We start from the raw sequence: 22,121 nt of genomic DNA on the forward strand, positions 1-22,121 counted from the left end.
AGCTACTATCACTTCCTTATTTTAAATAGTTGTCAACGGAAAAGTTAAAGTGATGACAACAAAATAATGGTATTAAATTTTAGTATTGCCTGCTAAATCCTCTTTTCTCAGTTTAAATAAAAAGCTAAATGAAACAAACAAAAGAACCAGAATGACTTTGTACTTAGAAGTCCTGAGGGCTTGACAAACCAGTAGCTTTCTCATGACGTTATTTATTTTATTATTATTTATGTGCCACCTAAATTAATATAGATTCCATGCTTTGGGAATCACGAGATACGGCAGAGAAGAGGAATCTGCTGTGTGCATAGAGGAAAGTAAGGGAGTGAGGAAGATAAGAGAGTGATGATATCCTGGAAGTCTTGGGGAGGTAGCAGTTTCAAAAAGGTCTGTGTGAGCTGATGAAAATTCAGGAAAAGATTTGTGTTAATTAGCATATCAAGATGTGATACTATTAATATACACCAAGAAGTTTCTCTGTTCTGGATTTAGATTTGTCCACGTATTTGGATTTAGCACACTTCCATTGAACAGTATATAGGAATTGATAAAATTTCTTGGTGTGTTAGCACGTTTTATCTGGAATGAAAATGAGTAAATGAAAATGTGGATAAGATGTATGACAATGAGGGAATTCCCGTCGTGGTGCAGTGGAAACAAATCCGACTAGGAACCATGAGGTTGCAGGTTTGATCCCTGGTCTTGCTCAGTGGGTTAAGGATCTGGTGTTGCCGTGAGCTGTGGTGTTGGTTGCAGAAACAGCTCGGATCTGGCGTTGCTGGGGCTGTAGTAGGCTGTCAGCTGTAGCTCCGATTTGACCCCTAGTTTGGGAACCTCCGTATGCTGCGGGTGCGGCCCTAAAAGGGAAAAAAAGATGTATGACAATGAAGAAAATACATTCCCGGTTTCCAAATAAATAATCTTTAAAACATTCTTTTGGTCGTATTTTTATTCTTATGATTGATATTTAGCACATCCAGTTAATTCAATGGTAATAATAATTCAATAAGTGAAATTTGTAGATCCAGGCATAAACATAAATTAGGCTGCTTTATATGGATAGATGCTTGTACACACACACACACACAATTAATGTTTCTCTAAAGAGGAGGTGGAAGAGAATAATTTTGAGAAATAGTTATTATGCAGAGTATTTGTCCTGGTCGTATACTGTGATGTGAACCACCGCTGGTTACGGCTGTGAAATTCTTGTTACTTTTGGTGGGGGGATATGGATGTATTAATAGTTTACTTGTATTTTTGTTATCCTTAAAATAAAAATTTGTCCTGAATTCTAAGCATATTTTAGAAGTTCTTTGAATTTATGGTGATATAATCATTCTACTTTTCTGTGAACTACTCATAATAGTACCTTTTGTTCTCTGCATTATAAAATTTATTATAAAGAATATCTAAGTTAAATATCTGCTTTCCATACCTCATCCTCAAACTGAATTTGGGTGGTCCCGATTTAATATTAACCTTTTCAATTAAAAAAAAAATGTCTATTACAGAAATACAAAAAAGTGTAAGAGAAAACTATGAACAGTATTATATGCCAACAAATTTGGCAACCTAAAAGAAATGGGTACATTTCTAGAGTACAGCCCACCAAAACTGAATCAATAAGAAATAGATCAATTGAACAGACCGATCACTGGAAATGAAATTGAATATGTAATAAAAACACCTCCTGCAAACAAAAGTCCAGGACCAAATGGTTTCACAGATAAATCCACTAAACATACAAAGAAGAACTTATATCCATGCTTCTTAAACTTTTCCAAAAGGTTGAAGAAGGAACCCTCTGAGAGACATTCTGTAAAGCCACCATCACCCTAATACCAAAACCAGACAAAGATACTACCAAAAAAATTATAGGCTGGAGTTCCCGTCGTGGCGCAGTGGTTAACGAATCCGACTAGGAACCATGAGGTTGCGGGTTTGATCCCTGCCCTTGCTCAGTGGGTTAAGGATCTGGCGTTGCCGTGAGCTGTGGTGTAGGTCGCAGACGCGGCTCGGATCCCGCGTTGCTGTGGCTCCTGCGTAGGCCAGTGGCTACAGCTCCGATTGGACCCCTAGCCTGGGAACCTCCATATGCCACGGGAGTGGCTCAAGAAATGGCAAAAAGAAAGAAAAAAAAATTATAGGCTAATATCTTTGGTGAATATAGACACAAAAATTCTCAACAAAATTTTAGCCAGTTGAATCCAACACCATATAAAAAAGATAATACACCATTACTGAGTGAAATTCATCCCAAGTTTCCAAGGATGGTTCAACATACACAAATCAATCAGTGTACTACACCACTTAAACAGAAAAAAAGCTAAAAAACCACATGGTCGTCTCAATAGATGCACAAAAAATTCTGACAAAATCTAACATCCATTCATGATAAAAACTCTTACCAAAGTAGGCATAGAGGGAACATTACCTTAACATGATAAAAGCCATTTGTGGCAAATCCACAACCAATATAATACTCAGTGAAGAAAAGCGGAAAGCCTTCCTGCTAAAATCTGAAACAAGACAAAGGATGCCTGCTCTCACCACATTTATTGAAAATAGTATTGGAAGTACTAGCCATAGCAATGAAACAGACAAAAGAAATAAAAGGTATCCAAATTGGAAGAGAAGAGGTAGAATTGTCACTGTATGCAGATAACATGATACTGTATATAGAAAACCTTGAAGACTCCACACAAAAATTACTTGAGTTGATAAATTCAGCAAAGTAGCAGGATACAAGATTAACATTTGGAAATTTATTGTATTTCTGTATACTAACAAATATTAGAAAAGGAATATAAAAAAATAAATTGCACCCCCCCAAAATTAAATACGTGGAATAAACCTGACCAAGGAGGTAAAAGACTTATATGCTGAGAACTATAGAACATCAATCAAGGACATTAAGGAGGATTCAAAGAAATGGAAAGATATCCCATGCTCCTGGGTTGGAAAAATTAATATTGTTAAAATGGCCATACTACCCAAAGCAATCTACAGATTCAATGCAATCCTTATCAAATTACCCATGACATTTTTCACACAACTAGAACAAATAATCAAAAATTTCTGTGGAACTATAAAAGACCCCAAATTGCCAAAGCAATCCTGAGAAACAAAAATCAAGGAAGAGGCATAACTCTTCCAGACTTCAGACAATATTACAAAGCTACAGTCATTAAGATAGTGTGGTACTGGTACAAAAACAGACATATGGACCAATGGACCAGAATAGAGAACCCGGAAATAAACCCAGACACTTGCAGTCAGTCAGTCTTCGACAGAGGAGGCGAGAATATCAGATGGGAAAAGACAGTTTCTTCAGCAGGTGGTGCTGGGAAAACTGGACAGATGCATGTACATCAGTGAAAGTAGGACACAACCTCATACTATGCACAAAAATAAACTCAGACTGGTTTAAAGACTTAAAACATAAGACACTATAAAACTCCTAGAAGAGAACATAGGCAAAACATTCTTTGACATAAACCATACAAATGTTCTTTTTTAGAGCATTCTCCCAGGGCAATTGAAATAAAAACAAAAGTAAACAAATAGGACCTAATCAAACTTACAAGCTTTTGCACGCCAAAGGAAAACATAAAACAACCTGTGGAATAGGAGAAAATAATTCCAAATGATGCAATTGACAAGGGCTTAATCTCTACAATATACAAACAACTCATACAACTCAACAACGACAAAAAACAAACAACCTAATCGAAAAAATGGGTAGAAGGCCTAAATAGACATTTCTCCAAAAGAAGACATGCAGATGGCCAGCAGGCACATGAAAAGATGCTCACTGTCACTAATTATTAAAGAAATGCAGATCAGAACTACAATGAGGCACCACCTTAGACTGGTCAGTATGGCCATCATTAGTAAGTCCACAGATAAATGCTGGAGAGAGTGTGGAGAAAAGGGGACTCTCCTACACAGTTGGTGGGAGTGTAAATTGGTACAGCCACTATTGGAAAACCAAAAGTTCCTCAGAAAACTATAGAACTAGCACATGATCCAGCATTTCCATTCCTGGGCATATATCTGGACAAAACTATAATTCAAAAACATACATACACCCATATGTTCATAGTGGCCAAGATATGGAAACAACCTAAATGTCCAATGACAGATGAATGGATTAAGAAGATATGGTATATATATACACAATAGAATACTGGCCATAAAAAACGAAATAATGCCATTTGCAGCAACATGGATGCAACTGGAAATTCTCCTACTAAGTGAAGGAAGTCAGATACCATATACCATATACCATATGATATTGCTTTTGTGTGGAATCTAAAGTAAGGCCCAGAAGGACCTATTTACAGAACAGAAACAGACTCAGACATGGAGAACAGAGTTGTGGTTGCTGGAAGTGGGGAGGGAGTGGTATGGACTGGGAGTTTGGGGTAGTTAGATGCAAACTATTACATTTAGAATGGATGGGCAATGAGGTCCTCCTGTACAGCACAGGAAACTGTGTCCAGTCTTTTGGGATAGAACATGATGGGGGACGATACGAGAAAAAGAATGTTTGTATATGTATAACTGGGTCACTTTGCTGTACAGCAGAAATTGGCACAACATGTAAATCAACTGTAATAAAAAAAATCTTGTTTAGGAATTGTAGTACTTAAAAGAATTCAATTGCTACATGCGGTGATTCAAACCCATTCCCTTCCCATATTTTAAAGAATGGGATAAAGTGTAAATAAATGAAATACATAGCAGTGGTTGCCAGGCCATAAAATCCTGTAATGTACCTGAAGTAAAGTACTGCATCCCCTAACCACCATTTGTACCAGTGATTCTGTGGGGCTGAGAGGCATTCATGACTCCCATAGAGCCAACCAACAAATCATTTTTTCTTTCTTTCTTTTTTTAATGGCCATACCTGCAGCAAATGGAAGTTCCCAGGCCAGGGGTTGAATCTGAGCCACAGCTTTGACCACAGCTGCAGCAACACCTTATCCTTTAACCCACTGCACCAGGCCAGGGATCGAACCTGCCTCTCCTGCAGTGACCTGAGCTGCAGTCAGACTCTTAACACACAGCACCACAGTGGGAATGCCCCCCCCCCCAAACCATTTTTGAACTGTACCATGTTTAAGTTGGGAACTGCCATAGAAGTATTTGATTCTGGCAGAAAAGAGTTGTGTTAAAAGAGAACTGGTATCTCTCATTATCTGCTCTTGAAAGTTCCTGAGTCTTTAGAAGGAATAATTACTAATATATATCTTATTGTATTACATTATGTTAGAGATTTTAAACTTATTTTGAGCAACCTTTAGATTGTGTACAACAAAGAAACATGATGTAAATGTGATGTTTGTAGAAATAGGCTCTACTGCTCATCTGGAGATTTGTGTGGCTCTGAGTTTCTTCGAGCATATTGGAATTCTAAAGAATTCTAATTCTGGCTCTGCAGGGTATGGTGTAGTTGATGACATGGATAGGCTCCATCAATCTGAAAGTAAATTCCTCCTTTTAATCAGTTTTATATTGGGATTTCATTGTGTTGTTTACTAAAACACCATTCTATTGTTGTTAATATGTTTGCCAGGCTATGAGCATTCTTTAATGGGTGGTATCAGTGAAGGCATTTGTAAGGGCATGTATGAAACATCTGTGTATGGGAAGACATGTATCTGATTTGTATTAAAGGGAGCTTATAATGGGTGTACTTTATTGGATGCAACATCTTCAATTGATGTGGTTATTTCATTTCCTTATTCTAAGAAGCTTTGTGTTACACAATTTACTGAGATTTTCGGTTATTAACCATTCAGAAAATATTTGTTGCATATGCATGTGTGAGGCATTTTTTAATAGGTTAATAATTTTTAAAAACTGAAGTATAGCTGATTTATAATATCGTGTTAGTTTTAAGTGTGCAGCAGAGCAATTTAGTTATATATGTATTATGTATCATATGTATATTCATTCTTTCCCAGAATCTTTCCCCTTATAAGTTACTGCAAAATATTGAGTATACAGTAGGTCGATGTTGGTTATCTGTTTTATGTATGGGAGTATGTGTATGTTAATTCCAACCTCCTAGTTTATCCTCCTCTCACTTCAAGCATTTTTAAGGTTTGGATATTCAGTGGAGAATAAGAGACATTCTTATGGATAGTGAGTAAGAGACATTCTGATGAGGTTTTCATTACAGTGAATGAAACAAGTAGTAAAGAAATTATACATCGACTGATAATGATAAATATGAAGAAAATGAAAGCAGGGCAGTTTCCAAGCAAGTTCCCTGTAATGTGACCCTGCTTGAGTTTTCAGGGAAATTTATGTTGTGTCAGGTATTGCTATTGCTAAAACGTGTTTCAGTAGCAGCGCTAAAACATGCTGCAGTAGCAGTGTACCTCCTTTCTCTCCAAAGAATCCTTCTATTAGATGTCTTTTGCTGAGTAACAAATTATCACAAAATTAGGGTTTAAAACAATACCTATTAGTTCATAGTTCTATATGTCAGAACCCTGTATTCTCTGCTCAGGGTATCACAGGGCTGATGAAATCAAGGTGTCCGCTGGGCTCAGTTCTTGTCTGGAAGCTCTTCCAAAGCTCACTTCCAAAGCGCGTTCAGATTGTTGGCAACAACTTGGTCTTTGCAGCTGTAGGACTGAGATCCATTTCCTTACTCGCTGTCAACTGGGAGCCACTCTCTGCTCATAGAGAGGGCCTTCTGTTCTTTGCCACATGGCTACTCCATCTTCAGAGCCAGCTATGCAGAATATCCTTCAAGTCCAGGCTTTCTCACTCTCAATCTTTTTGACTTCCCTGTCTCATTTCTAGACCCAGATTGAAAGGGTTTATGTGGTTAGCTCAGGCCTACCTGGAAAATTCCTCTTTCTAAGTCCACTTTCTTTCTTTCTTTTTTTTTTTTTTTTTGTCTTTTTAGTTATTTCTTGGGCCGCTCCCGCGGCATATGGAGGTTCCCAGGCTAGAGTCGAATCAGAGCTGTAGCCACCGGCCTACGCCAGAGCCACAGCAACGCGGGATCCGAGCCGCGTCTGCGACCTACACCACAGCTCACGGCAACGCTGGATCTTTAACCCACTGAGCAAGGGCAGGGACCGAACCGGCAACCTCATGGTTCCTAGTCGGATTCGTTAACCACTGCGCCACGACGGGAACTCCTCTTTTTTTTTATAAATTTTTTTTTTTTTGGTCTTTTTGCCATTTCTTGGCCCACTCCCGTGGCATATGGAAGTTCCCAGGCTAGGGGGCTAGGGATCTAATCGGAGCTGTAGCTGCCAGCCTACGCCAGAGCCACAGCAAAGCGGGATCTGAGCCGCATCTGCGGCCTACACCAAGCTCACGACAACGCCGGACCTTTAACCCACTGAGCAGGGGCAGGGATCGAACTGGCAACCTCATGGTTCCTAGTCAGATTCGTTAACCACTGCGCCACGACAGGGAACACCCAAGTCCACTTTCTTAAAGTTAACCTAATCATGGGAGTGAACTCCCATCATATTCATAGTCCCAGGGATTATTATGCAAGAGCTTAAACACTAAGGAGCAGGGATCTTGGATCTTAGAACTCTGCTTGCTTCTATAGTCTCCGTTGTATGGTTGACAGTCAGTGCTGCAGTTGCCTCTGTTGTGTCAGTCCTCCTTAATACATTTATCGATGGCAAGAAATTATGAGCTTCTGCCCCAATCGTAGTGAAGATTTCCCTTTGGGCTCTGAAGAGGAGCTTGGGCAGAGGTAGTTAGTGGGAAGTGGGCAAGTGGCGGAGCAGTGTCTCTCCCTTTTCCTAGTCAGTGCTGGGGTGAGATAGGGAATGGTGGTTCAGATATGTAATAATGAGCAATGTATCCCATAAGTTTCGATTTATATTTTAAAATATACAGGTGGTCTTAGTTACATCTAAATAAGAACACCACTTAAAAGATTTGTAGTGGAACGTAAAAGTTCTTATTAGACATGGAACAATGTATCTGCCAATAACTCGACATTTCGAGGACAGATAGCATCCCATTTCCAATTTGAGATTGGGTACGAAAGTATCCTAGGGCTGAGAATAGGTGTAGTAAATTGCTCCAACAAAAACCTTTTGTGAATTTATAGTGGAGGAAAAATCTTCATTGAGTATACATGGGAAGATTTTTCCTGCTTTGGTACAGTAGATGGGACCTCATATTTTATATGAGGGTGAGGGTTAGGGTTAATTAATTACTCTGTATGCTTAGTTTTCAAGGCAAATTCCAAAACTGCTTTTGCACAAGAGTTTGTTATTTTGCACAAGATATTTTTTTTTCCTGTTATTTTCATCTTGGGTTAATTAGAATCCTCCTTCCCCTTTTGTTCCAGAAGTGTTTCTTTCATTTTTCTTCTCTTATTTTTATCTTCATATTTTCTTTGATTAATGCTTTTATACTACTTTAGCCTTAAATTTTCTTCTAGTGCTTTAAAAAAGTTATGAGATGTAAAGTTATCTTCAGATGTATTTTATTTTTACTCCAGCGCTGTTTGAGTTGGCTTTTAAGACATGCTTATTTTGCATACATTTTTCTTCATGGAGAAGAGCATTAACACTTCTGGGAATTGTTTCAAAATTTAGTTTATTGTCTTAATGTTAATAAGACTTCCAGAAGTCTGGTTTTTGGCCCTGTATCCCCAAAGAATATATTTGATTTTGTTGTTTTAATTCAATTCTATAACTTTTTTTTTTGTCTTTTTGCCTTTTCTAGGGCCGCTTCTGCAGCATATGGAGATTCCCAGGCTAGGGGTCGAATCGGAGCTATAGCCACCAGCCTACGCCAGAGCCACAGCAACTCGGGATCCGAACCGCGTCTGCAGCCTACACCACAGCTCACGGCAACGCCGGGTCCCCAACCCACTGAGCAAGGGCAGGGATCAAACCCCCAACCTCATGGTTCCTAGTCAGATTCGTTAACCACTGCGCCACGACGAGAACTCCTCAATTCTATAACATTTGGTTTGATCCCAGATATTTCAAAAAATTATAATTAACTTTTAGTCTTCTAGTTCATCCAATATTTTAGAATAGTACTACAAGTACAATTATGCTGATAAACTGAAAAAATACTAAGTATTCTTCAGTGGAAAGAATTTTAATAAGGTGTTAATACTGTTAACTATTTAAATATATTTAAGGAGACTGTTTAATAAATGTTAACACTATATTAAGCTATTAGATAAAACTTTGGTGGAAGCAATAAAACATATAATTTAATTTTTTGTAAGTTCTAGGAGTTTATATAGTGGCTTTTTTTTTTTTTTTTACAATTATCAGTAAAATGTAGCTAAAGTTAAGTGGAGTCTAACCCAGTATCTTAGGGTATACTATTTTGCTCTCAAATATTTTGCTAGTCTGATCTATGATCATTGATAAAGACCAATAATTTAATACATAAAAGTCTATTCTGTGTGTGAACTGTTTGTTACATTTTCAGCAAATTAAAAATAATAAATTCCTGAGTGGCTAATAAAGTACTTTAGTTAATGTTGCTATTTGTTATTGATTTTCTGAATATAATTGATAAAACACTGACGCCAATTTCTGGTTTGCTCTTGATACCCACTGTAGTTATTTTCTTGGTGATAGGCTCAGATAATTAAGTGTTAATCTGTCTTGACCAGGAATATGTGTGCTAAAAAATCACATATCCAAAGGTAAGTAGCAGTAATGATCTATCCACAACTACATGGCTGCTTGGTGGAGCGATTTAAGATTATGGATATTATCAAAAAAGTCTACTAAACTGAACATGGCAAGCTGAATTGCTGAGTGAAAGAGGTCACTTAACTAGGAAATAGTTAAGTGGCAGAGCTAGGCTTAAGTTCTTGCTCCTCCAATCCAGGTACTTAGCTTTTGTACTCTGCCATAGCTGCCGTAGAGCGCTGGAGGTTGTTTTTGGTTCCTTTGTGGCTCCTGTAGAACTTCTCGTCCCTGCTCCTCTCAGTCACACATGAAAACACAGGTAAAAATGTTGAAAGGAAGGAGTTCTTGTGGCACAGTGTAAACAAATCAGACTAGTATCCATGAGGCTGCCAGTTCAATCCCTGGCCTTGCTCAGTGGGTTAAGGATCCCATGTTGCTCTGAGCTGTGGTGTAGGTTGTGGACGTGGCTCAGATCTGGTGTTGCTGTGGCTGTGGTATAGGCGGGCAGCTGCAGCTCGGATTCAACCCCTAGTCTGGGAACTTCCATATGTGGCGGGTGCAGCCCTATAAAGCTAAAAGGCAAAAAAAGCAAAAAAGGAAACTCAGTTACACCCTTTTGTATCCTGAGTAACTGGGATCAATTAATTCAGTAGTGGATTCCTGTGGAAGGAGGAGGGAGCACCTGGCTACTGCTCGGGTGTTTCAGGTGCGGGTGTAATGGCCGAGCATGAGTCTTCTGCCCTTTCCTGTGGGAAAACAGAAATGAGAGAGAATGTGAGAGACAGTGGCTCCCAGATGCTAGACCAATGAGTGTTTTTCAGTTTGTGATGAATATTAATTCAGTTTAGGGTACACTAGTAATATAGATACCACTTGTAGATGTAGAAACACTAATAAGATCTTGTCAATTTAGAGAAGGGAAATTTTGGTTTAGGTGTAAGAAGTAATACTCATTTATATTTCCTGAGGAAACATAGTAAGTTTGTGACTAATAACTGTATGGCATAATAACTTGTACATTTCATACTTATATTTATTTTATAGTATTTCATTTAGATACGTTATTTTTCTTTGATTTTTAATCTCTATTTAGGTAACTGTCAGCTTACAACCAAAATAATTTAGATAGAACATTGAAAAACTTCTATGTAAGTATTCCTTGGAAGTATGATTTTAGCTCTGAAGTTTGCTGACTGGGCATTACTCTCTCTCCTTCTTCCCATCAGAATGGGCTGTTGGGGAGTTCCTTTTGTGGCTCAGCAGGTTAAGAACTCGCCTAGTATCCATGAGGACACAGGTTTTATCCCTGGCCTTGCTCAGTGGGTTAAGAATCCAGTGTTGCCACAAGCTGCAGCATAGGTCAGCGATACGCTTTGGATCTGGCATTGCTGTGTCTGTGGTGTAGGCCAGCGACTATGGCTCCTATTTGACCCTTAGCCTGGAATCTTCCATATGCTGTGGGTGCAGCCTTAAAAAAAAAAAAAAAAAAGGAATAGAGGAATAGTTCTGGAATAGTAACATATCTCAATTTACTGGAAAGGCCATGGTTGTGGTTGTAAAAGTTTTGTGGTCTCAACTGAGACTGAGTTGACTCTTGTGTATTATAGCACACTTAATTTAAGATGGGCACCTTTTTTTTTTTTTTTGTATAACATCCTTATATTTTTGGTTATAGGAAATTGAGGTTGATAATGAAGTAAGTCTAGTGTAAAATATTTAATACATAAAATAGTGTGTAGTATAATAATGGATGTATTATAGGACTGTAAATTGGGAAATCTCAGCTGTCCTTAATGTAGTTTTTGTTAAAACTAGTTTTGTCAGTCTCTCATTGTGGCGATGGGATTATAACGCTTTTATTCTCCTTCAGATAATGGCATGAGACTAATCAAAATAATACAAACATTTATTGATATGCAGTTTATATGGTTGTTGGTTAAGATTTAAAAAATTTTTTTCTTTATGGATAATTTCTCCTGTTAACTACTTCATTTATTTTCCCTTTTCTGGGTCAGTTCTCTTTCAGATTACTTTCCTTTTTTGATTTTGCATACATTTGTTCCCAGTATTTCAATATGAAAAAATTCTAAGTATATAGCAAACTCTTGAGAGAGTGAAAAAGAAGACAAGACAGAGACATTGATCTTTCTCCTTTATTTCTTCAAACACTTCTCTTACCTCTTTGAGATCTAGTTCCATGCCTACTTCTTTCAAGGCAGCTGTTGTCTTCCTCTTTTCTAAATTTATCCTTTGTAGTTTATAGCCTAGTACTCAATCATTTCACTGTTTTATTTTGTTCACAAATTATTTTCATGTCTTAGTCTTGGCAACCCCACTACACCTGCCTCTTATCTCTGCTCCTGCACTGCTAAACTCAGACTCCTTGAGTGCAGGAGTCTTGTCTCAGGCATTTTTCCCTCTCATAATCTCTTAACATGTGGGCCCTCAGTGATAAATTCTTGAGGTTTTCTTTGGTTGGCTGTTTCTGACTTTATTTCTTGCTTGGCTATGTGAGTATGAGTGTAAACAATGTAACATATATGATTTTAATCCTCTTAAACCTTTGTGATTTTTGAGTATTTGTAAATTTGCTGTGTAGTTGATGCATGAAATTGAGCAACTAAATGGTATGATCAGTACAGTTCACTAGTACTGCTGGAAAAGCCAGGCAAGTCTCAACTTTTATCTTTATATGAAAAGGACTTTATTAATTTTTTAAAAAATTCAGTAGTTTCTGATGTAGTTGTTCATGGTTTTAATCTTGTGCTTTGAAGTATTTTCGTTTTCTGGAATGAAGTTCTTGGTTTTGACTGTGTAGAAGAAATATGTTAATTAGATTATATTTAGTTGGTGAATTTGTGCCCACAAGAATGTGACTTTTAAAAGTTGCAAGTTGTACAGTTCTTACAGATAAGATTGTTTCCTGTTTTCTTTTACATGTTTAGTACTTTTATATATTTTTCCATGAGTAGCCTTTCAGTTTGTCCATTTGTTTCATTTGACATTTAGACTTAAATTCAATTCTGCCATCGCTGGTGCTTAAAAATGCTAGTCATTTGAAATGTCAAAATTTGGATTTGATCCAAGAGTTACAAATAATATAAGCCTTTATAGAAATATTTCCAAATGTATGTATTCTTAGGGGGAAAGGAATAAATAAAATACTGTATTTATATAGTGGTTTTAAACAGTTAAGCTTTAGAATTGCTACATGTCCAAAATATTTCTCCAGTGAATTGCTTACTGTATCAGTTCATGAATTGTGCTATAAGAAAGATATTTTTAAAATTTTATTTTTTATTTATTTTATTTTTTCTTTTTTGGCCACCCCCATGGCATATGGAAGTTTCTGGGCCAGGGATTGAATCTGAGCTGGAGCTGTGACCTACAGCACAGCTGCACCAGTGCTAGATCCTTACCCTGCTGCACCATGCCAGGGATTGAACCAGAGCCTCCACAGAGACAAGCTGGATCATTAAACCACTGTGCCATGGCGAGAAGTCCAGGTGTTTTTTGTTTGTTTGTTTGTTTCGAGTGGCAACTAGATTTAATAAATTAACGTATGTTTTGTTTAAAGATGCAGAGTTGGAGATATTTTGGGGGCACAAGCCACCCATCTCCTTGCATGGCCCTGCAGCAAACCTTTCTCTGCTCCAGAAACCGAAGATGTACAATGCACATTCTGTTTAATCTAAGGTTTAGGGTATCCAGGAGCTTCTATTTACACATAAATAAACCTCAGACATCAATGATGTCAGAAGACTCAGGAAGGCCAGCAGAGCCTTGCAGTGCTGTTCTCTGAATGCTGAGAATACAAGTCATTAAATACATTTAACTTAGAAAAAATGTTAAGAGAGCACTGGGAAAAAAATCTCCAAAGAGAGAAGTCCACAAAAAAAGGACATGTAAGGGCAAAGGGAAGGTCAAGGTAGTTGAAGTAACCTCTTTATCTTGGAATTACTGTAGAGGTGACAGAGATGCGCCTGTTTGCCAGATTTCCATTCATAGTTCAGGAGGTGTTGGCCCACAAGGTACTTGTCATTTTTAATATGTTCATAAAGGTGCTTAAACTTGCAGACCTGTGAAGACAAGTTTTCCACCAGTACCACAGCCTTCAGTAAAAATGGATAAACTGCAGGTGGACCAAGTTTTGCATTTCTGCAGTAACTCTTAGTAAAGGAATGATGTCGGACACGTTGATGTAAGGTACACACAGGGAAAGCAAGAGCACAGAGATCACTGGCACTGCCATTTTCCGAATGGTATAGTGAAAGTCAGTGTTCTGGATGCCATTTGCGCAAACCTGCTGAATTACAGTTTTCAACCACCACTGAGGACCCTTCAGTTCGCTGCAGTGATTTTGGTGTGCAGGGTTCCAGGTGCCCAGTCCTGCAACAGGTGAAAAAGAGGAGTTTGGTCCAAGGCAACCTTCAGGAGAGCAACAAGCTCAAACAGGAGCCACAGAAGAAGCAGGACAACTCCAGCCAGCAGCATGCAACTATCAAAATCTTCACATTATCATGACGGACCACCCTTTAACCTTCTGAAGATCACTCTGCATCCCTGTGGCATCCATGCCACCGGCAGCATCACTACCCTTATATGGCTAGTCATCATCGCTGTAGAGCATGGCATTATATGGAAGAAAATTAAGCAGCAGACTCTTAATTACACATCGAGGTAGCCAAAGAACCAGGAGGACAGTGGAACTGCAGATAATCACCTTCAAAATAAATCTTTAGAGATATCTGTAGATGGGCACGTGAATCATTTCTTGTACTGGATTGAAATTTGGATCATTCAGATTCCTTAGAAACCACAACATACTGGGTTGAAGTACCAACAACAGAATGAAGGAGGCAAAGAAGAACACAGATACCATTCCCACTAGTCAGTGCACAAACATGGTAGTTTCTGGAGCCAACTAAAAACTCAGTTCTTGATCCTTCAGAGTAACATCAAACATTTCCAGGGAACAGATATCCAGCCACCAGCCCCCAACCACAAATGAGAGGAAACACTCCAATTTCTACCACCAACAAAGAGACCTTAGCAACAATATAGCAGACTCCAAGCAAGCTATGAGACCTATGAAATTAAACAAGAGTTGCCAAGCCATGACAAATCGTTATTGCTAGAAGTATATACCCAGTTCTGGTTGTGATTAGGCCTTCAAAATGAGATGCTTGGATATAATCTTAAAATCTCAAACCAACAAGGGAGAAATTGACCAGTGTGCTAAGGGCAATAACACAAAGAGAGGAATGAACAGTGTGTTTAAAGATGCCCCCCAGAAGACATGCAGAAAAAGAAGTGGTCTGTCAAGTTCCAGAGTTCTTTTCCATGTGAGCCCTTGGCAGCTTGGTCCCATTCTACAGCATTCCAGTTCATGTTGTCCTGGGTCCCGTTGTCGGCATTAGCTACATCTTCTTCCTCCTCGTTTTCCTCCTCCTCTTCCTCTTCTGTCTGGTCATCCTGGGCATCAGGGTTTCCCCCCACGACTGTGTTCTCAGCTGGTGGGTTAGCAGGCTGGTCGGGGGCAACATTTTCAGCACCATTTCCTCCCATTGGAGCCTCGTTTTGATGATGCCCAGCAGCGTTCAAGGGCAGGGCAGCATATTGACCTCAGTACTACTGAATTACAGAAAGTTAACATAATAGTTTGGGGGGTTCCCACTGTAATGCAGTGGGTTAAGGTTCCAGTGTTGTCTCTCTCTGCAGCGGTGTGGGTTTGATACCTGGCCCAGTGCAGTGGGTTAAGGATCCCACGTTGTAGCAACTGTGGCATAGGTTGCAGCAACTGTGGCATAGGTTGCAGCTGCGGCTTGGATTTGGTTCCTGGCCCAGGAACTTCCATATGCCGTGGGTGGGGCCAAAAAACCAAAAACATGAAAGTTTGAAAAGAATCATGTATCATCAATTTAGACAATTTGAGATCTTTTTAATAATATTATGACAATCTTCTTTACCTCTGTAAGTTAAATTCTTATTTATTTTAAAATGAAAGTGATCTTTGTACATAATGTAGTTTTAAAAGTCAAATAGTATTCAAGGTTTATAAAAACACCAGGACTCCGTCTCTCCTCATCTCACCTCCAATTCCCAGCCTTTAGAGGCAGTCAGTTTCAGTTCTTGCAGCTATTCTTACTTGCCTTTATTTTTCAAAGTCAGTTCTGATTTTCGTTGGCTTTTCATTTTAGATGGTAGCTACTCACTTCCTTCTAAGAAAAATGAGTATTAGTCATCTTATTCTCTCTGCTGCCTGCAAACATTTATACATATTTCCCTTTCTCTCATCTTCCTTTTATGGGATATCAGATTGGGGGGGGGGTAAATTCTTTAGTATTTAGATTATTATGACTGGATTTTTTCACACCTCTATCACAAAATTCACTATGATTGTATTTCCTTTCTTGTCCAACTTATTGTTTTCTCAAATAATTATGTGAGTTTGAAACTTTATGTACTTTGTGCCTGTTTAATTCAGTCTTAATTCTCTGACAAATATAAAACACCTTTTAGTATGGTTGGACATATCAGGTAATTTGTCAGTTCCTTTTTCTTCTTGGAGACAGCCTTCTGTCTCCTCTTTGGAATACGGACTTTCAAATAGTTTTCTTGCTTTTCAGTAATCATTTTGTTTTGCTTTCAGTTTTGACTTGTGTTCCAAAGATCAGGGTCTCTGGACCACCTTCTCCAGAGATGGGGAGAAGATTGGTTTATGGGGTGAGGCCACTAAAGTGAACCTTTCTTCCACCAGTCATCTTGTTTCTAGCCACACCTTGCGTTTTTGTCTGCATCATGCTTCCAATACCTGAATCTCTCTAGCATGAGTCAACTTGCTGCTGCTTTCTTTTTTTTTTGTGGTGGTGGTAATTGGTAAAATACGTGTAACATAAAATTTACCATTATAACCGTTTTAAAGTATACAACTCATGTCATTAAAGAGAGTCTCATTGTTAGGTAATGGTGGTCACCATTGTCTGTCAATCTCCAGAACTTTTACATCATCCCCACCTGACACTCTGTACCTGTGAAACAGTAATTGCCCATTTAGCAACTACCTCGCCCACTAGCAACCATTATTCTACTTTCTGTGTTTATCAGCTTGCATCTTGATGGCTTCTTCTCTCAGATTTAAGTTCTAGCTTTCTTAGTCTATTGAGGTTAGTTATCTCTTTTTTCCATTTCTGGTTTCCACAGTATTGTTGACTTCTCTCATTTACTGTTGTGTCTTTTCCCATTCTCTCATCCTTATAGGTTTTATACTTCTAAAAATCCCTTTAGCTTTTTAAGGTGACGTTTCAGGGAGGAGTCAAGGTCAGTCATGCTTAACTGAAGGTCTGTTTTCCCTCCAACATTCCTTATTATTTTTTAAATTTAGTTTTTTTTAAAAATTAGGAATGTCACTGTAAACCGACTATAATGGAAAAAGTAAAAATCATTTACAAAATTAGGGATTTAAGTATAGGTATATCAAACAAATAAAGGCAGTTTTGTAGCTATATTGGCTATAAAATTAAGCTTTATAAATAGGCTCCTTCTTATTGCTGGTTCCCATTGTGTTGACAGTGGTTTGATCACTCAGACATAGTGTATGTAACCCCATACTCCCCTCCAGCAAACCTAAGATGGTTCTGCTGGGCTGAGACATGTTCTGTGCTGCTGCACTGGTTTTCACAGCAGTGAGAACCTGGCCCTTCTGTGGGGAGGGATCTGGGGAGACAGACTGTTACCTACAAATTTCTGTAGAAGTCTGTGACTCAGAGTGCACTTGAGGTATTTCCTCCTCTGTATAACTAACTCCTCTGAGTGCCCCAGGCAGAGTTAATTACTCTTTCTGTGTCATGACCCAATTGAAAAATTCTGTTTTTTCTCACCAGGTTAGATCTGTTTGTTTGTACTAGATATCTACCCTTATGCTGATCTGTCTCCATCTTTCTTAGACCTAGTGTTTCCCAAGGTTTGGAGAATACCCCACAATTTGATACAGTTTTTGGCCCACAAAGATAATAAATAATTACTTGTTAAATGAATAAATAATCCACCTGGATTGATTGAATTTGATTTTCTGTTTTCTGGTAAGCGTACTGTCATTGTGCCCTGTATCACTAGTATCCATGGAAAACTAAGTGCTTTTTTCTTATTACTGAGAGTCAATTCTGTATAGTAATTAGAGGTGTGGCCAGAATGCCAGAGTTTAAGCAAGTTTCTGACTGCTCTCTGTTTCAGTTTCTTTACTTATAAAGTAGAGATAATAATAATATCATGTAAAGATTAAATTAATACGTCTAAAGTGCTAGATGTGCCAGCTGGCAGATTGTTTTGTAGTCAATCTTCATCTTTATGGGGACATTGATATTGTCATTATATCATAATATCATTAGAACTTGATAATAGATGATGATTTTTGATAGAAAGTCAAAGTAAAATAACAAATCTGGTTACTATTTAGCTCTCTGAATTTTCTATATGAACATGTTCAGAACTGATTTCCATGGACAGTAGCAGATTAAGGTATATAGATAATAAACTGGAAAAAATAATGTCTGCAGTGTGTTACATACCTACTAAAATATTATATTTTTAAATATACTATAAGATATCCAATGTCTTTTATTTTTTTTATTTTTATTTTTTGTCTTTTTGTCTTTTTCTAGGCCCGCTCCTGAGGCATTTGGAGGTTCCCAGGCTAGGGGTCTAATCGGAGCTGTAGCCACCGGCCTACGCCAGAGCCACAGCAACGCGGGATCCGAGCCGCGTTTGCAACCTACACCACAGCTCACGGCAACGCTGGATCCTTAACCCACTAAGCAAGGCCAGGGATCGAACCACAACCTCATGGTTCCTAGTCGGTTTCGTTAACCACTGAGCCATGACGGGAACTCCCTCCAATGTCTTTTAAACACATGGAAATATTGAATGGCAGTGTTAATATTCATGTTCTTCTCACCCTAGAAAGAATTTTATGTAGCTCATTGATGAATTTGATAGTTGGCATAATTGTCTTCCAATTTGGGAGCCTGCTCTATTCCTTTTTTTTTTTTTTTTTTTTGCTATTTCTTGGGCCGCTCCCGAGGCATATGGAGGTTCCCAGGCTAGGGGTCTAATCGGAGCCGTAGCCACAGCAACGCAGGATCTGAGCCGCGTCTGCAGCCTCCACCACAGCTCACGGCAATGCTGGATCGTTAACCCACTGAGCAAGGGCAGGGACCGAACCTGCAACCTCATGGTTCCTAGTTGGATTCGTTAACCACTGCACCACGACGGGAACTCCCTATTTCTTTCTTCAGAGATTGTGCTAAGGGAAGAGAAACTTCCACTCATTCAGCAGTCATGAAACGCTATATATGTGCCTAGGCATTGTGGATAAGGGAGAATAACGCACAGTCGTTTTTCTTAAGGAGCTATATAATCTATTCATCATTCAGTTATATTAAAATCAGATGTTCTGGCAGAATATATTCACATGCCTTGACCCAGAGTTCCATTTGTAATGCTTTATAAATGGAATAAAATGTGCACAGAGATTTATGTACAAGGTGTTCATTAAAATATTAATTATAAAGGCAATAAAAAAGATAGGAATTTTGATACATCCATTATATTTTCCAGACTTTCAGTTAGAAACAGGCTATTACTTAAATCATCAAACTTTAATTTTAAGAAATCTGTTCTGATAGATTTACATAGGAGGATAGATAGAGGTAGGTGAGTTGAATAGCGGGATCCGTTAAAAGGAGTTAGGTAAAGTACACAGGTCCATGTTAGAGCCCCAGTTCCACCACTGATTGTGTGTATGACTCTGTCAAGTTAGTTGTTTAAAATTCTGTAAACCTCAGCCTTTTCTTATCTACACACTGTGTATAATGTTAGTAATTTTGAAGTTTTTGTGAGGACTAAGTGAAACAGTATTTGTAACCTTAAAAATGAAGGAAGTATCTCAGTAAATGTTTGTGGCTCTTGCTATTATTGTTTTTCCATACACTCATTCCCTCCTTCTCCATAATCTTCCTCCACTCAATCTAAACCAGAAATGGCAATATTTTGTTTGGTCTGATAATTCCTGTTGCTTTGTAATAGCCATCTCGAGGTTTGGAGCCCTTTGCCAATCTCTACAGAGCTGTCACCTGTTGTTTGTGTCAGCCAGTTTTTTGAAAAGGGGGAAATAGCAGTAAGTGTGCCATGAGTTTTCCATTGTTTGCTATACACCTTCTTTGTCTCTTTGTGCACATATCTTCTCCCTGTTCTCTTGAGTTTCCTGTACTTTTTGTTCTTGCACGTTATTTTGATGGGGAGTCTCTTAGCTGCTGCTGCTGCTTTTTTTTTTTTTTTTAACTGTTTTGGCTGTTAACTGTTGTTTCATAGCATAAATAACTCTTCATAGCAGGGTAGTAATCCAGAGCTAGCCTTAGTTCTTTAGCCTTGCATCTCCTTTGCCTCTCATGAAATGTTAATATAGCTAGTTTTTTAGGCTGACTTGGACATGTCTCATTTAAAGAAGAGTTTGATTTTGTGTTAGTTTTTTCTTCTTACTCCCCTGAGTAGAAAGCTCCTGGTATGTTTAGTATAAGGAAACCAAATACAAAGGAACCTTTCCATAATGTATTATGGTGTCGTTTCAGGGACGGTAGATTATAACTAGAAAAAAATATTTTATTGTTGTTAAGTGGCATACATTTTAAATTCGTAGTGTTTAGTATGAGTTATATTCTGATGGCATCCAAGAAGTTACAACCAATAAATTATAACTGGTAAGCACATAGGCAAAAATGATTTTACACATCTTGGGAGTTACTTATGGACACTATGAAAAGATTTTACCTTTCTTCATGATTTTTTTTTATATTGATAAGTCCAGGGTATTTATAAATTACCATAAATCAGAACTCTATTAAAAAGAGTATTAACAGTTGAATTTTAAAATTACTTATCTTAGATTTAGTAATTTTTTTTGTTATTTTAAATCTAGGAGTTAATACCACACGATATACAATTAACTTCATTTTGACGCTCTTTGAAGGAAAAGCTGAAGATGTTTTAATGACATCACTCAGTTAGGAATCAGAAGATAGGTTTCTTGGGTCAGTGGCTTCTGCCCTTTAACATGGCTCTAATATATGATTGTCATAAGCCCTGACATTCTATGGCCTTTTTTTTCTTTCACAGATCTTTGCCAAAACTCAGGTTATTTTTCTGCTGAATTTTTAATATGTTAGGTATAGATTAGATGTCAGTATACATTTCTAAATGCTTGATTCTTTTTTTTCTAAATTTTAATCTGAAAAGAGCATCACTTTTTTTTTTTTAAAAAGTGATGTTTAATTTTGTTTAGGTTGCTCTTTTATTCATTAAAACACTGTTTCAACTCTATGTGGTAACTATCTTCTGAGGTTAAAAAAAAAACCACTTTGCCCCCCAATTTCACACTCTCTACAAACCTTATATTACATTTATATTGACAAGTAATAAAGTTAATGGATTTGAGCTTTACCATTCTAAACAGTGGAAAAAGCATTATTGAACTATAAAATTGCTATGTAGAGAGATCTGGCAGAGGAAGAGGAGTGTGTTTTCTTTTTCTTTTTTTTTTTTGGCCACACACCAGGATTGAATCCGGGCCACAGCAGTGAAAGGGCCAAGTCCTAACCACTCGACCACCAGGGAACCGAGGAGTGTGTTTTACATACAGAAAAATCAGCATGTGGTAATCAGGCACTGACTTGCTCTGCTAAGAGAGAATCTGTTATACAGATATTTTACTGAGTTATTTGTTCAAACAGAATAGGAATATTTAAGGCCTTTTGATAATAGTTTAAAATTTTTTGACCTTAAAGTAACCCTTAGGAAGAGGAGGGACTTCTGTATTATAGAACTCAAGTGCAAAAGCTCTTGCTGGGTAAAAAGCTGTTGGGAATACATTGAGAATGGTTTCAGGCATGTTGGGATAATTTCTGTGACCTCAATGAGACTCCTTGCATATATAGGTATTTTCCTGTGTTGTCACTTCTCCTCGACTGTGTTCCTTTGAAGTAAATCTAAAATTGATTAGACATTTCTCATATTCTAAATTAAGAAAATCATTATCCAAATTTATAAAAATAAGATCTCCAGGACCTCACAGGATAAATCCATTGGTTGAAAGTGAACATTACTTTTTATATTTCTTTGGGGAGATTATTAGAGAACAGGTTTGTGGTTGCTAAGGGCTAGGGGAAAGGGACAGGGATGGACTGGGAGTTACTACTAACATTTAGAATGGATAAGCAGTGAGGTCCCATTGTATATTGGCAGGAACTATATCCAGTCTCTTGGGAAGGACCATGATGGAAGATAATATAAGAAAAAGAATATGTATATATATGACTGGGCCACTTTGTGTATAGCAGAAATTGGTACAACAGTGTAAATCAATTATACTTTAATAAAAAAATTAAAATAGAGTCTTTTTTGCCC

The 22,121-nt window shown here is 37.9% G+C and overlaps 1 protein-coding gene and 1 pseudogene across 1 annotated transcript in view; one reads left to right on the top strand and one right to left on the bottom strand.

Moving 5' to 3' along the window:
- Positions 1-22,121, top strand: part of FRS2 (fibroblast growth factor receptor substrate 2) — a 125,977-nt gene that overhangs the window by 26,501 nt on the left and 77,355 nt on the right. The window lies entirely within an intron of this gene.
- On the bottom strand, positions 13,589-16,468 carry LOC125130395 (E3 ubiquitin-protein ligase MARCHF6-like; annotated as a pseudogene).

Source organism: Phacochoerus africanus, chromosome 7, assembly GCF_016906955.1.
Source record: "Phacochoerus africanus isolate WHEZ1 chromosome 7, ROS_Pafr_v1, whole genome shotgun sequence".
In the NCBI taxonomy this organism is placed as follows: Eukaryota; Metazoa; Chordata; class Mammalia; order Artiodactyla; family Suidae; genus Phacochoerus; species Phacochoerus africanus.